The 13,271-nt window shown below is 44.9% G+C and overlaps 1 protein-coding gene across 1 annotated transcript in view; it reads left to right on the forward strand.

The window, feature by feature from the left end:
* The window catches only part of LOC148898527 (cytosolic carboxypeptidase 4-like), an 81,901-nt gene that overhangs the window by 6,181 nt on the left and 62,449 nt on the right, over positions 1-13,271 (forward strand).

The following is a 13,271-nucleotide window of genomic DNA, read 5'->3' on the forward strand; positions in this document are numbered from 1 at the left end:
TACTATTTTGCCAGCAGACAAGGGTAGGTGTACAGTGCTTCTCAACACATCGGATTATGAAGACAAAATAAATAGGTTAATCAGTGATTCTTCCACTTATGAGCAACGAAAAAGGGACCCTTCAAATAGACACAAGAAATAAATGATAGACTGTCTCCAAAAGTTAGAGAAAGGAAAACATATAGACAGACAGATGTATTTTCGATTATACCCGGGAGAGGCCACGCCCTGTATCTATAGCCTGCCAAAAATACATAAAGATGGGTTCCCCCTCAGACCCATTGTTTGTAGCATTGACTCCTCTACATACAATGTAGCCAAATATTTAAAAACTATCTTAGCTCCGTTGGTTGGTAACACAGAATATCACGTAGAGAACACCACAGGGTTTGTAGAGAGGATTAAAGACCTCATATTGGAACCTGAGGAAACATTGGCATCATATGATGTGACTTCTCTCTTTACATCTGTCCCAACCCCAGCAGCAGTCTCAGTGGTAAGGAAGAGACTGCTGGCGGACGTTTCTCTGCGTAAAAGAACCAAACTTAAACCGGACCACATCTGCCAATTATTGGAACTCTGCCTTAATAGTATGTATTTTCAATTTAGGGAGACATTTTACAAACAAATTGATGGTTGTGCTATGGGCTCACCAGTTTCACCCATAATGGCTAATCTGTACATGGAAGATATGGAGAAACAGGTGCTGAACCACCTAAAGAACATCACCGGACCTCTCCTGGACCCTCTTCAGTTTGCCTACCAAGCCAACAGGTCTGTGGAGGATGCAGTCAAAATGGGGCTGCTCCACGTCCTCGAGCACCTCGACAACACAGGAACCTCCGCAAGGATCCTGTTTGTGGACTTCAGCTCTGGGTGTTTCCCCTACGATCTGCCAGTGGATCCTCAGCTTCCTGACAGGACGGACACAACAGATTAACAGAAAACATATCATCCTCAACACGCACCATGAGCACTGGAGCCCCACAGGGATGCATCCTCACTCCTTTGCTCTTCTCTCCACAAACGACTGCACCTCAATGCACCCAGCTGTCAAATTCATAAAGTTTGCAGTCGACACCACGGTCATCGGCCTCATCAAAGAAGGCGATGAGTCTGCGTACCGACAACAAGTGGAGATATATATATATATATATATATATATATATATATATAATTGGATTGGATTTGAAAAAAACTAAATAACAAATAACATGACAACACAAAGACACAGAGAGACGTTCATTCTTAAGCACTTTCTGTACCCTCTTTGTTGCATAAAGCAGTTCCAGATGAAAGAGGAGAGGATCAAAGCGTCTCTTCACCAGTGGATCAGGGACATCATGGTGGAATGTGCACGTCGACTACAAGCTAAATGTTGAAAGCAAACACTCAGCTGTAGCATCCATTGACGAAAAGAGATTGTCTCACATCTCCTGTCCCCCATAAATCAGCTTCAATTCCAAGCCGCAACATTTCCACATACGCATCGGCGCGCTGCGCTGACGCTCCTTCCTTCTTATCGCGGGCTCCTCAAGCCATGTATCCATCCAGCCGCAGACTGTCCAACAGCACCGACCTTCCGCTGAACAAAGCGAGGCTGTGAAGATGCTGCCCATTACAGGCGCAAAAAAACCACAATGGCCCCTTTGGTGTCCAGCGATGACAGTCGAATGGCACCGACATTCCTCCCATTCAAAAACAGTACTGGCATATTCATGCTGCCGAAAAGGCGCAACCGCTCAGCACAGTCTCCACCTTGATGAATGTCGTGGTCAAAAATGCTGAAAAACAATCCGTATCCGTTCCACACGACGCACATCAACACAAAGTGACAAAAGAAAACACAAAAACAAGACAAAAACAACAAAAAAAGCAAGGCTCATCAGAGCACCTGCTGACGGCTGCCTACTCGGGCGCCATCTTGGACTCCTTTTCCTCCTTTTAATGTAGCCACAAGGGGGCACGAGCCAGTGTCTTATTGTGCCGGTCCCAAAATAAGATACATAAATACAGAGGGTTGTGTCAGGAAGGGCATCCGACGTAAAAAAAAATTGCCAAAACAAATATGTGAATCAAACCTATGAATCCCGTACCGGATCGGTCGAGGCCCGGGTTAACAACGGCCACCATTGGTACTGTTGACCTTCAGGGTGCCAGTGGAAAATGGACTACTGTTGGTCGAAGAAGGAGAGGAGGGAGGTGTGCCCGGAGGAAAAGAGATACATGGAACGCCAAGAGTATAGAACAGACATGGGCAAACTACGGCCCGCGGGCCACATACGGCCCGTTAGGCTTTTTAATCCGGCCCGCCGAACTTGCCCAAATTGTAGTAAAAACAGTGTCTGAAACTCATGACAAAAAGTTAGCGGAAAACAGGGCAGATAACTGAAAAGTTGCCTGCCCCATTTTTCACAACTTGAAGCACAATGAGACAACTACTCACATTAAAAATCATTTGCACAAAGAATGAAGTTTTTTTTAAATCAAGAATGTACCTACGACAAATGCTACCTTGCTTAATTTACAGTAAATGTGCATGGCTGTAGATTTTGCTGCAGTAGTCGATTGTCATTGCGGTGCACAATGCAACGTTTGCATTGCTTCCTAGGAGCCACCAAGCCCCTTTCATAAGTCTCACGTACACTTTACAGTCACGGTTTAATGTAAATTTACGTTTTGTAGCGTCACTTATGTTGTTAGCTTCTTTTGAATCTTTCTTCTGGGCTGAGGTTCTGTGCATCTATTTTGGAAAACGACTTTATAACGCTTGAGAAAGTCCGGAAGAAAGAAGCAGGCTTCTGATTGGCCGCCGTGCCGTGTATGCAAATTTCAACAGCAGGTAGCCTATGTCTATGTGCTCTGCGACGGTACACGTGTATTGTTTGCGCGTGAAGGCGAGGGCGTCAGTGGAGAGTTTGTTGAGCGCGCGTCAGGACAAACCATCTATGATTTGGCGGAATTTAACACAAGTAGGTATTTTTGAGCTTGAATATTTCGTTGTGTAATATGAATGTTGAAAGTGATTCCATTTTTCAATAAATGTTGATTTCTTTAACTTTGCCCCTTCAATGAAAACTTATTTAAAACCGACACTATCTTGATAAATCACAGTCCATGTGTTATTTTGATCTATTTCCATTTCCTCCTCCAAGTATCTGCGAAATAGTATGTAAACGCCATATTCCTTGAGACAAATTTATTAACTGATCAGGGATATTTTTCACATTTGAAAGACAGTTAATAAATTGGGTTGTCGTGTTCTTACAGTGCTATGAGGTTTGTACATACTACATTTAAAGGACAACCGGCACCATTTTTTGTTTTTGTTTCCCACTGACATCAGAAAAAACGTTTTATAGCATCTAAAACACCCAATTCAGGCAGGCTGATATTTTTAGTTAAATGAAAAACACCAATAAAAATTACTTCAAAATGAATCCGGAAATGGCCAGTTTCAGAAGGTCTCATCCCCTTGTTCGTGATGTCACGCTTTGCTCGAGAATCAAAACAATGGCTTCAGATTCGGAGATGTTTTCTTGTTACTTGTAACTGTTAATGTAAGTTTTCAGACCAAACATAGTACCCAAAATGCATTGTGTGTCGCTTTCTCGGTCAGGGGCGGTCCAAACGTGACGTCACATGGGGATCGTCATCAACTCGAAAACAAGACTTCATGAATATTCAGCGCAAGTCTTAAAACGTAAACTATAGATATATACTGTGGAATCTTTGTAAAATACGCTCAGTCGAAGTCATTTGAAGTGATTTTATAAATTATGGACATAACTTGTCCGGAGGCGTCGGTTGTCCTTTAATGCTTTCGGTTTAGTATTTTCAGCCCAAACAATCCCTCCAATTGCTCCTGGCCCGGCCCCTCTATCAACTTTTAGAACCCAATGCGGCCCGCGAGTCAAAAAGTTTGCCCACCCCTGGTATAGAACTAAGAGTAGGAACTTTGAATGTAGGAACAATGACAGGTAAAGGTCGAGAGCTGGTTGACATGATGCAGAGAAGGAAGGTAGACATACTGTGTGTCCAGGAGACCAGGTGGAAAGGGAGCAAGGCTAGAAGCTTAGGGTCAGGTTTTAAGTTGTTCTATCATGGTGAAGACAGAAAGAGAAATGGAGTTGGGGTTATCTTAAAAGAGGAGTTTGTTAGGAATGTCTTCGAAGTAAAAAGAGTATCAGATAGAATGATGAGTTTGAAGCTAGAAATTGAAGGTGTGATGTTCAATGTTGTTTGTGGGTATGCCCCACAAGTCGGATGTGAGCCGGCGGAGAAGGAGAAATTTTGGTTGGACTTTGATGAAGTCATACAGAACATCCCGAGAAGTGAGAGGGTTGTAATTGGTGGAGACTTCAATGGACATGTTGGCGCAGGAAACAAAGATGATGAGGAGGTGATGGGCAGGTTTGGACTCCAGATGAGGAACGGTGAAGGACAGATGGTGGTTGACTTTGCTAAGAGAATGGAAATGGCTATTGTGAATACTTTCTTTCAGAAGAGACAACAACATAGGGTGACCTATGACAGTGGAGGCAAAAGTACACAGGTAGACTACATTTTGTGTCAACGGTGCCATCTAAAGGAAATCAGTGACTGCAAAGTAGTGGTTGGTGAGAGTGTAGCCAGACTGCATAGGTTGGTGGTGTGTAGGATGACGCTGGCAGTGAGGAAGATAAAGAAACCAAAGGCTGAAGTGAGGACAAAATGGTGGAAGTTGAAAAAGGAAGAGTGTTGCATGGCATTTAGGAAGGATGTATGACAGGAACTGGGTGGGCAAGAGGTCCTTCCAGATGACTGGCAAACTACAGCGAACATAATCAGAGACACAGGTCGGAAAGTACTTGGTGTATCGAGTGGAAGAAAGGTAGATAAGGAGACTTGGTGGTGGAATGGGGAGGTGCAGGAGTGTATACAGAGAAAGAAGTTAGCAAAGAAGAAGTGGGACACTGAGAGGACGGTCGAGAGTAGACAGCAGTACAAGGAGATGCAGCGCACGGTTAAAGTAAAGGTGGCAAAGGCCAAACAAGAGACCTATGATGACCTATATGCTCGGCTGGACAGCAAGGAAGGTGAGACTGATCTTTACAGGCTGGCGAGACAGAAAGACAAAGATGGTAAGGACCTGCAGCAGGTTCGGGTAATTAAGAATAGAGATGGCAATGTAATAACAAGTGCCAGTAGTGTGATGGCAAGATGGAAAGAGTACTTTGAAGAATTGATGAACGAGGAAAATGAGAAGGAACAAAGAGTAGAAGGCATGACTGTTGTGGACCAAGACGTAGCAAGCATTAGCAAGAATGAAGTGAGGAGGGCGCTGAAGAGGATGTAGGGGGAAAGGCACTTGGGCCTGATGATTTACCAATCGAGGTATGGAAGTGTCTTGGAAAGGTGGCGGTGGTGTTCCTGACTGGGTTATTCAACAAGATCTTCGATGGTGAACAGATGCCTGAAGAATGGAGACAAAGTGTACTAGTGCCCATTTTTAAGAACAAAGGAGATGTGATGTGAGTTGTACTAACTACAGAAGAATAAAGTTGATGAGCCATACAATGAAACTCTGGGAAAGAGTAGTTGAAGCTAGACTAAGAGCAGAAGTGAACATTTGTGAGCAGCAGTATGGCTTCATGCCAAAAAAGAGTACGGCAGATGCAGTGTTTGCTTTAAGAATGTTGATAGAGAAGTACAGAGAAGGTCAGAAGGAATTGCATTGTGTCTTTTGTAGATCTGGAGAAAGCGTACGACAGGGTGCCCAGAGAAGAGCTGTGGTATTGTATGATGAAGTCTGGAGTGACAGAAAAGTATGTCAGAGCGGTACAAGACATGTATCATGACTGGAAGACAGTCGTGAGGTGCACTGTCGGTATGACTGAGGAATTCAAGGTGGAGGTGGGACTCCACCAGGGGTCAGCTCTGAGCCCCTTCTTGTTTGCGTGGTCAAACAAGACATGAGGTAGCTGGTGTGCGAGAAGAGGATGCACAAAACCGGGATAGATGGAGGACATTGATTCTCTGTGGCGACCCCTGAGGGGAAAAGCCGAAAGGAAAAGAAGAATAATATATATATATATATATATATATATATATATATATATATATATATATATATATATATATATATATATATATATATATATATATATATAGTAATGACCAAAGAAGCACCCCAAGTCATCCAAGATACTGTTTAAAGTATCCTAAAGACAAAATTGCTGGTGGCTTTCCAATGAGCACAGCCCTCAACATGTGTATTTGTGCGTTCGCGTGTACAGTATGTTTGCGTGTGTTACCGATGCCGAACATAAGTACTTAGCAAGTTATCCTCTGTGAATGAATCCTACCACTGAATATAGTTTCCTCTGCAGCTGCCTCACTGGTCTTGTCAAAACCTTTTTTTAGTGGCAGACCTCTCAACACCACAGCACAAATGTTTTCAAGAGCTCTTTATCCCTGAGGGATAGAGTTACATATGAGTTACATTTGTGCAAGGATGAGTGAGGTCCTTAACCGATGATGCACATTCAGTACAGTTGTTTAACACAAAAAAAAAATCATTCAAAATAAAGTGAGGATGACAAGGCTGCTGATTTCTCAGAGAGGACTTCCTCTGTCTGTCTGCATCTCTCTCTCTCTCTCTCTCTCTCTCTCTCTCTCTCTCTCTCTCGCTCTCGCTCTCTCTTTCTCACTCTTCCCTGCCCCCCCCCATACCCCCCCCCCTTTCTCTGTCTACGTCTCGAAGCCAGGGAATCAAATGCTTTATGTTTGACTGTTGTGTGTGTCAGCAGGATACACATTTCTACTACAGCTCTCTTTCAATGCTTTGGAAAGCTCACTCATTTCTTGATGGTTTTGGTTGAGATACCTTTTTTTTGTTTTTTGTTTTGGTTTCCTAATTTCAATACCTACTTGTTCCCGTTTTTGGCTAGTTTTTTGACAACCACCACAGAGCAGAGTCATCCAAGAATGTCCATCCCACAAATCTCAACTAATGGCTTTGAAGCCATTTTTTCTACTCTTCAGGTAGGACTTCACTGCAACACTGCATTGTGGTACTGTTGAGCTGCAAACGAGTCTTCTTTACAATGTTAATAACACCTTACTACCATGTAACATATAACACGATAGTGCATGATTTTTATACAGGAAATACAGTGATACCTCGGCGTACAAACGATTTAGCTAACAAACTTTTCGCCTTATGAACGTTAAATTCGCGATGAAAAGGTTTGTTCAGCCGTCATCTGTACGAGATATATATATATATATATATATATATATATATATATATATATATATATATATATATATATATATATATATATATATATATATATATATATATATATATCGACCCCCCGCCGCCATGTCTGGACAGTAGGTATATATATATATATATATATATATATATATATATATATATATATATATATATATGGCCGACACTACCAGTAAGACTTTAGTTCGCTGAAGAATCATCTTGGATAAGAAGCGAAACGTCCGACACCTTCAAAGAAGTACAGAAGATGGCTGAAGAAACATTTTCATCGATGGACCACTCCTTTATAACTGAGAGCTTACACAGATGTTAAATTCACGAGAATATAATACTAACTATTTTTTGGGAACCACACAGACACCGCAATGAGTGTGTGTCGTTCGCAAACGAGCCGGTTCTTGAAGCTTAAAGAGTTTGATGTTTCGCTCAAGTACTCTCAAGTTGTCACGTTTTGCATGGTGGTGATTGCGGGTGCGGATCCCAAAAAGCAGGCAGGAGGGAGCAGGAGGTTGTTTGACAAATTGTATTAAAATAAAGGTCAGCAGGAACAAAATGTAAAACATCAAAATCATCTGAACAGAAAAAAATATAAAGTATCAAAAGAAAAACCAAGTGTAAAAATCCGGCAAGGTTAAACAAACGCATGCACAGCATACAATGCATGCGATTGCAGACAAAGCATGCAACAAACAATGAACCGACACAAGATGGTCGTGCCGGGAGTCCTTTTAAGTGTCACTGATTAAAACGACCTGCACCTGCGAGGCTGCAGGCAGGGCTGACGTCGCTACCCGTTGGTCGCCATTCCGAACGTGGCAGTCCGCCACTGATTGGGACGACCAGCACCTGTGCAGGTGCAGGCGGGGCCGACAGCGCCACCCGTTGGTCGCCAATCAGATCATGACAGTACCCCCCCTTCAAGGGGCTGCTTGCAGAAGTCCCAACAGTCTCCCAAAAGGTCCACTCGCCAGGGAACAATGGTGGAGACGGCAACCGCTGACTCCAGCATACGACGGGCGGCGGCCTGATGGGAACGGGACTCGGCCTGGGGTGGACGAAGACGCGGCACGGATCGTCGTGGGCGTGAGTGCGATCCCTCTCGTACGTTCACGCGACAACGCATGGCTCAACGCGGACGTCGAACTGCCAGGCGCAGAGTGGCACCCCGGACGGCCGTATGGGACCAGATCTCGGCCGGACGCCGATGTGGGCGTGAACTGCCCAGCACCGGGGAAACCTGACCAGTCTTGAGCCGCTCCGGGATCCAGCGGTGAGTGGGGTCTCGGACTGACGTTGACGCGGACGTTGCACGGCTCGTCGTGGATGCGACTCAATGCGTCATGCATGACGACACCATGGCTGAACATGGGCGTGCACTTCCAGACACCCAGTGTCACCCTGGACAGCCACCTGGTAGGAGGTCTCGGCCGGACGTTGACGTGGATGTTACGGCTCGTCGAGTGACACAATTCAAACTCGACGAGGCGTGGGCTAACGTGGGCGTAGCATTGCCAGGCACAGGGTGGAAATGAGATGGGCCCGTTGTACCTGCGGGATCCGATGGTTGTTCGGTTCATTCTGTCACGCTTTGCGAGGTGGTGATGGCGGTTGCGGATCCCAAAAAGCAGGCAGGACTGATGTCGCTACCCGTTGTTCGCCAATCCGAACGTGGCAGTCCGCCACTGATCGGGACGACCAGTACCTGTGCAGGTGCAGGCGAGGCCGACAGCGGCACCCGTTGGTCGTCAACCAGATCATGACACAAGTTGGTATTGTCAGATCTCCCAGGCTTTCACGGTAATGCATGCCAGAGCTTGATAGTTGCGTAGAGTCGAGCAAGTCGTGCTGTGAACTCCGTCCGACGCTGTGCGGGTCTCTGCGAGTCTGTGTGTGTCCGTGGGAGTCTGTGTGATTCTGCCATCTCCGTCCCGTGATGGCTAATTATATACACATTTTCAATTATATAGACATTTTCATGCATGGGCTGCGTCAGGCTGAGACGCACTTCAAAGACATCAAAGGGCTTGAAAGACATCAAATGGTTGAATGGTGAACTGTCCGCACACGACACAGGAAAGGCAGACGACAGAGCTTCAAACAAAAAAAAAAAACAAAAGTGAAAATAATAAAAAGTGAAAGGTGAGAAAATAGAAAACACAATGAGATTTGGATTTGTTTCAACTTTATTGATAGTTCAAAGTCAGACTGTAGACTGCAAGGTTAAAATGTCCCATCTATCAGCTTCCACAAATAACAAGCCATCTGTACAATTTGAAGAGTACGTCTCTACAATTTGAAGAGAACATACAAGCAGGGGAACCATCTATTAATGACGTTTCCAGTGTGTCTGCCAGCATATGTTGTGTTACATGGAAGTTGTGATACTGCAACAGGCAATATCACTGGAAACTCACCAGGTAAGAGTGAGTATGGTGGGAGTGAGGCCTGTGACGATTTTAATATAGAATCTGAATAATCTTCATTGCCAAGTATGTAGAAGACACAAGGAATTTGTCTCCGGTAGAACATGCTGCACTAGTATCATACTGAGAAAAATTGAGGCCCTATCCAGTTCTATTTGGGTCATGTTTAGAGAGTTGATGGCTTGGGGAAGAAACTGTTTAAATGTCTGCTGGATTTGGTGCTCATGGATCGGTAGTGCCTGCCTTAGGGGAGTTGCTGTAAAAGGTGGTGGGCAGTGGGCGGAGAGTCCTGTAGGATTTTCCGCGCTCTTGTTTGGATTCTTGCAACATGCAAGTCCTCGAGAGTGGGTAGGGTGGTGCCAATAATTTTTTCCGCCGTCCTAACTGTCCGTTGAAGTCGGAGTTTGTCCATTTTTGTGGTGGCCCCGAACCAAACGGTGATGGAAGAACTCAGGATGGATTCAATGACAGCCATGTAGAAATGTCATAGCACCTCCTGTGGCAGGCCATGCTTCTTTAGCAGCCTCATGATGTACATACTCTGTTGGGCCTTTCTCAGGAAGGAGTTGGTGTTTACCTTTCACTTCAGTCTTGAAGAACTTGAAGATCTCGATGGTTGACATGAGGCAGTTGGATCGTGTGAGGGGCAGCTGTGGTGATGGATGTTTCCTGAAGTCCATGATCATCTCTACCCTCTTTAGTGTGTTCAGCTCTAGGTTGTGACGACAGCACCAGAGCTCCAGCTGCTCCACTTGTTGTCAGTACGCAGACTCCTCGCCTTCTTTTATGAGACCGATGACCGTTGTGTCGACTTCAAACTTTATGAATTTGACAGCTGGGTGTGTTGAGGTGCAGTCATTTGTGGAGAGAGAGAAAAGCAATGGAGAGAGGATGCATCCATGTGGGGCTCCAGTGCTCATGGTGCGTGTTGAGGATTATATTTTTTCCGGTCTGACCTGAAGTGTCCATCCAGTCAGGAAGCTGAGGATCCACTGTCACATCGTAGGGGAAACACCTAGCTGGAGAAGTTTGGGGATGAGGAGTTCCGGGATCATGGCGTTGAACGCAGAGCTGAAGTCCACAAACAGGATCCTTGCGGAGGTTCCTGTGTTTTTGAGGTGCTCGAGGATGTGGGGCAGCCCAATATGGACTGCATCCTCCACAGACCGGTTTGCCCGGTAGGCAAACTGAAGAGGGTCCGGGAGAGGTCCGGTGATGTTCTTTCGGTGGTTCAGCACCAGATGTTCCAAGGACTTTATGACCACAGACGTCAGAGCAACAGGTCTATAGTCATTCAATCCCTATGGTGCTGGTTTCTTTGAAACTGGGATGATGGTAGACTGCTTGAAGCAGAATGGGACTTCACACTGCTCCAGGGATCTGTTGAAGATTCGTGTGAAGACCGGAGCGAGCTTGTCAACGCAGACTTTCAGGCAGGAGTTGGGCTCTCTGTCAGGTCCCGCAGATTTCTTGATGTTCTGCTGCTTGAAGAGACATCTCACGTCCAGTTCATGGATCTGTAGGGCATAGGGCGGAGATACAGTAGTTTCTGGTAATGGTGGGCAGACTTGGGAAATGGGGTGTCTTTTTTTTTCAAATTGGCAAAAAATGTGTTTAGCTCATCAGCCAGACCTGGATGATGATGGTAAACGGTAATTTGTTATTCGTTCCAGGCCATTCCACATCGATGCAGAGTCGTTAGCAGAGAACTGTTTGTTCAGCCTCTCAGCATAACTTATTTTTGCAATGTTAATTTCCTTTGTCAGTCCGTTTCGGCCATGTTTGTAAAGTACTTGATCTCCCTCTGTGCAGAACGTAAACTGGTAATTACTAACAATTTTCCAGATGAAGAATAGGTTTAGGAGCATCTGGCAACACCCCAACTCCAAACACTGGCAACTCCTGGACTATGTGATTGTCCGTCAAAAGGACATACAGGATGTTGAGGACGGGATGAGGACTCATCACCCGTGTCACGCTGAGTGTTGGACTGTCCTACTTATGGTTAGATTCATAATTTTCATGAGCCTACAACGCCATCGCCATAGGACATCTCCCAACAAAAGGCTCAATTGCGCAGCATAGAACAGCCCCACCATCAAAGCCAAACTTCAACGTCGCCTTGCTGAAAACCTCAACAAGATCCCAGAGGATCCGGTTGACTGGCAAGCGCTGCGCCAGGCTATTCACAGCACAGCATTGGAAGCCGTGTGCCAATCAAGGGGACACCACCAGGATTGGTTCAATTGCAACTCAACTGAAATACGGCCTTTTCTAAAAGCATAGCAATAGGCCCATAAGCGCTCTTGTCTTGCCGCACATCTTTCACTCAGAAAGCCATCTTTATTGCAGCAAGGACAGTGACCCAGAGAGCGCTCCGTGTCATGGAGGACACCCGGTGGTTGCAGAAGGCATATGAGATCCAAAATCTGTTAGACTGTAACAACAAGCACTGTATGGCCTGAGAAAGCAGACATTTGCTGCAGTGTGATCTGCCCCTTCCAAAATTTTTAAGTAAAGGTTGGAGCTGTATTCATCATCACTCCCCCGAGTTAAGACATGAGAAGTCTCAATTTGCCACCTCGGAACATGTTTTTGTGGAAAACACGAATCATCATGACACTGTGCAGATTATCAATTTGCACAGCACCATTTGTCAATCACTGTTCTTGAATTTTGAGTCAAATATTTGCATGTCTCTCAACAACTGCGCAAGCACAAATACATGTGGCATTTGGCTTGAAAATTTAGCACAGTGAGCCCGGCTTCTTCCGCTGCTGCAACCCCTCCAGTGTTGCCCAAGCAAATCTTATCTGCATCTTCCGTGTGAGCTACACATTTGCATGTCACCACATTCTTAGGGTTTTCTTCATTTTGAATCCCCAGATAAGCTTGATGCAACAGGTCGTTATGAGACTGGAAAGTTATGGTCTAGACTCTGGAGTACAAAAAGAACCTTGTAGGCCAAGCTTCAGACGGGGGCGTCTGTCAAGAGTGAGAAGCATTCCAGGGTCTCTCTTTTTTTGCCCTGCGTTGAGTGTGCCCGTTTACCAAAATCCTTGGCCCCAGCCAGGCGTCCCTCGGTGAAATTGATCGAAAACCACCACAGGTTATTCGTTAAAATCACTCGACAAAAAAAGGAATCAGAAACCTGCAGTACTCTGCCCTATTTTTCAATCTGGGTCGGCCTTCATGCTTCTATTGTTTGATCTTGAGACCCTTTGTTCATGCTCCTACACTTTTATCAGTGTTGGTATCGTTTTGGAAGCAGTTTCACATTGTTTTGTAATTCTCAGTTCACTTACATGTGATTGAACTTTCTCGCCATTTAATTATCTATTGTTTTCTTTTGATTATTTACTTTGTCATTTTCAATTGTTTAATTCTTACTTTGTGCTTTCTTGGGTCTTTATTGCCCGCCACCTTTGCTGGTACAATGTCGGATTTGCGCTCTTTCGTAAATAAGCATAAGATGGCTCAATCAGTTATTAGGTACCTGAAACAATCATTTTCCTTCCTGGTGTATTCACAAACTGCATTTATCTTTACCTGAGTTAATTTTGTTT

Source organism: Hippocampus bargibanti, linkage group LG05, assembly GCF_051943395.1.
Source record: "Hippocampus bargibanti isolate YZ-2025 linkage group LG05, ASM5194339v1, whole genome shotgun sequence".
Classification (NCBI taxonomy): domain Eukaryota; kingdom Metazoa; phylum Chordata; class Actinopteri; order Syngnathiformes; family Syngnathidae; genus Hippocampus; species Hippocampus bargibanti.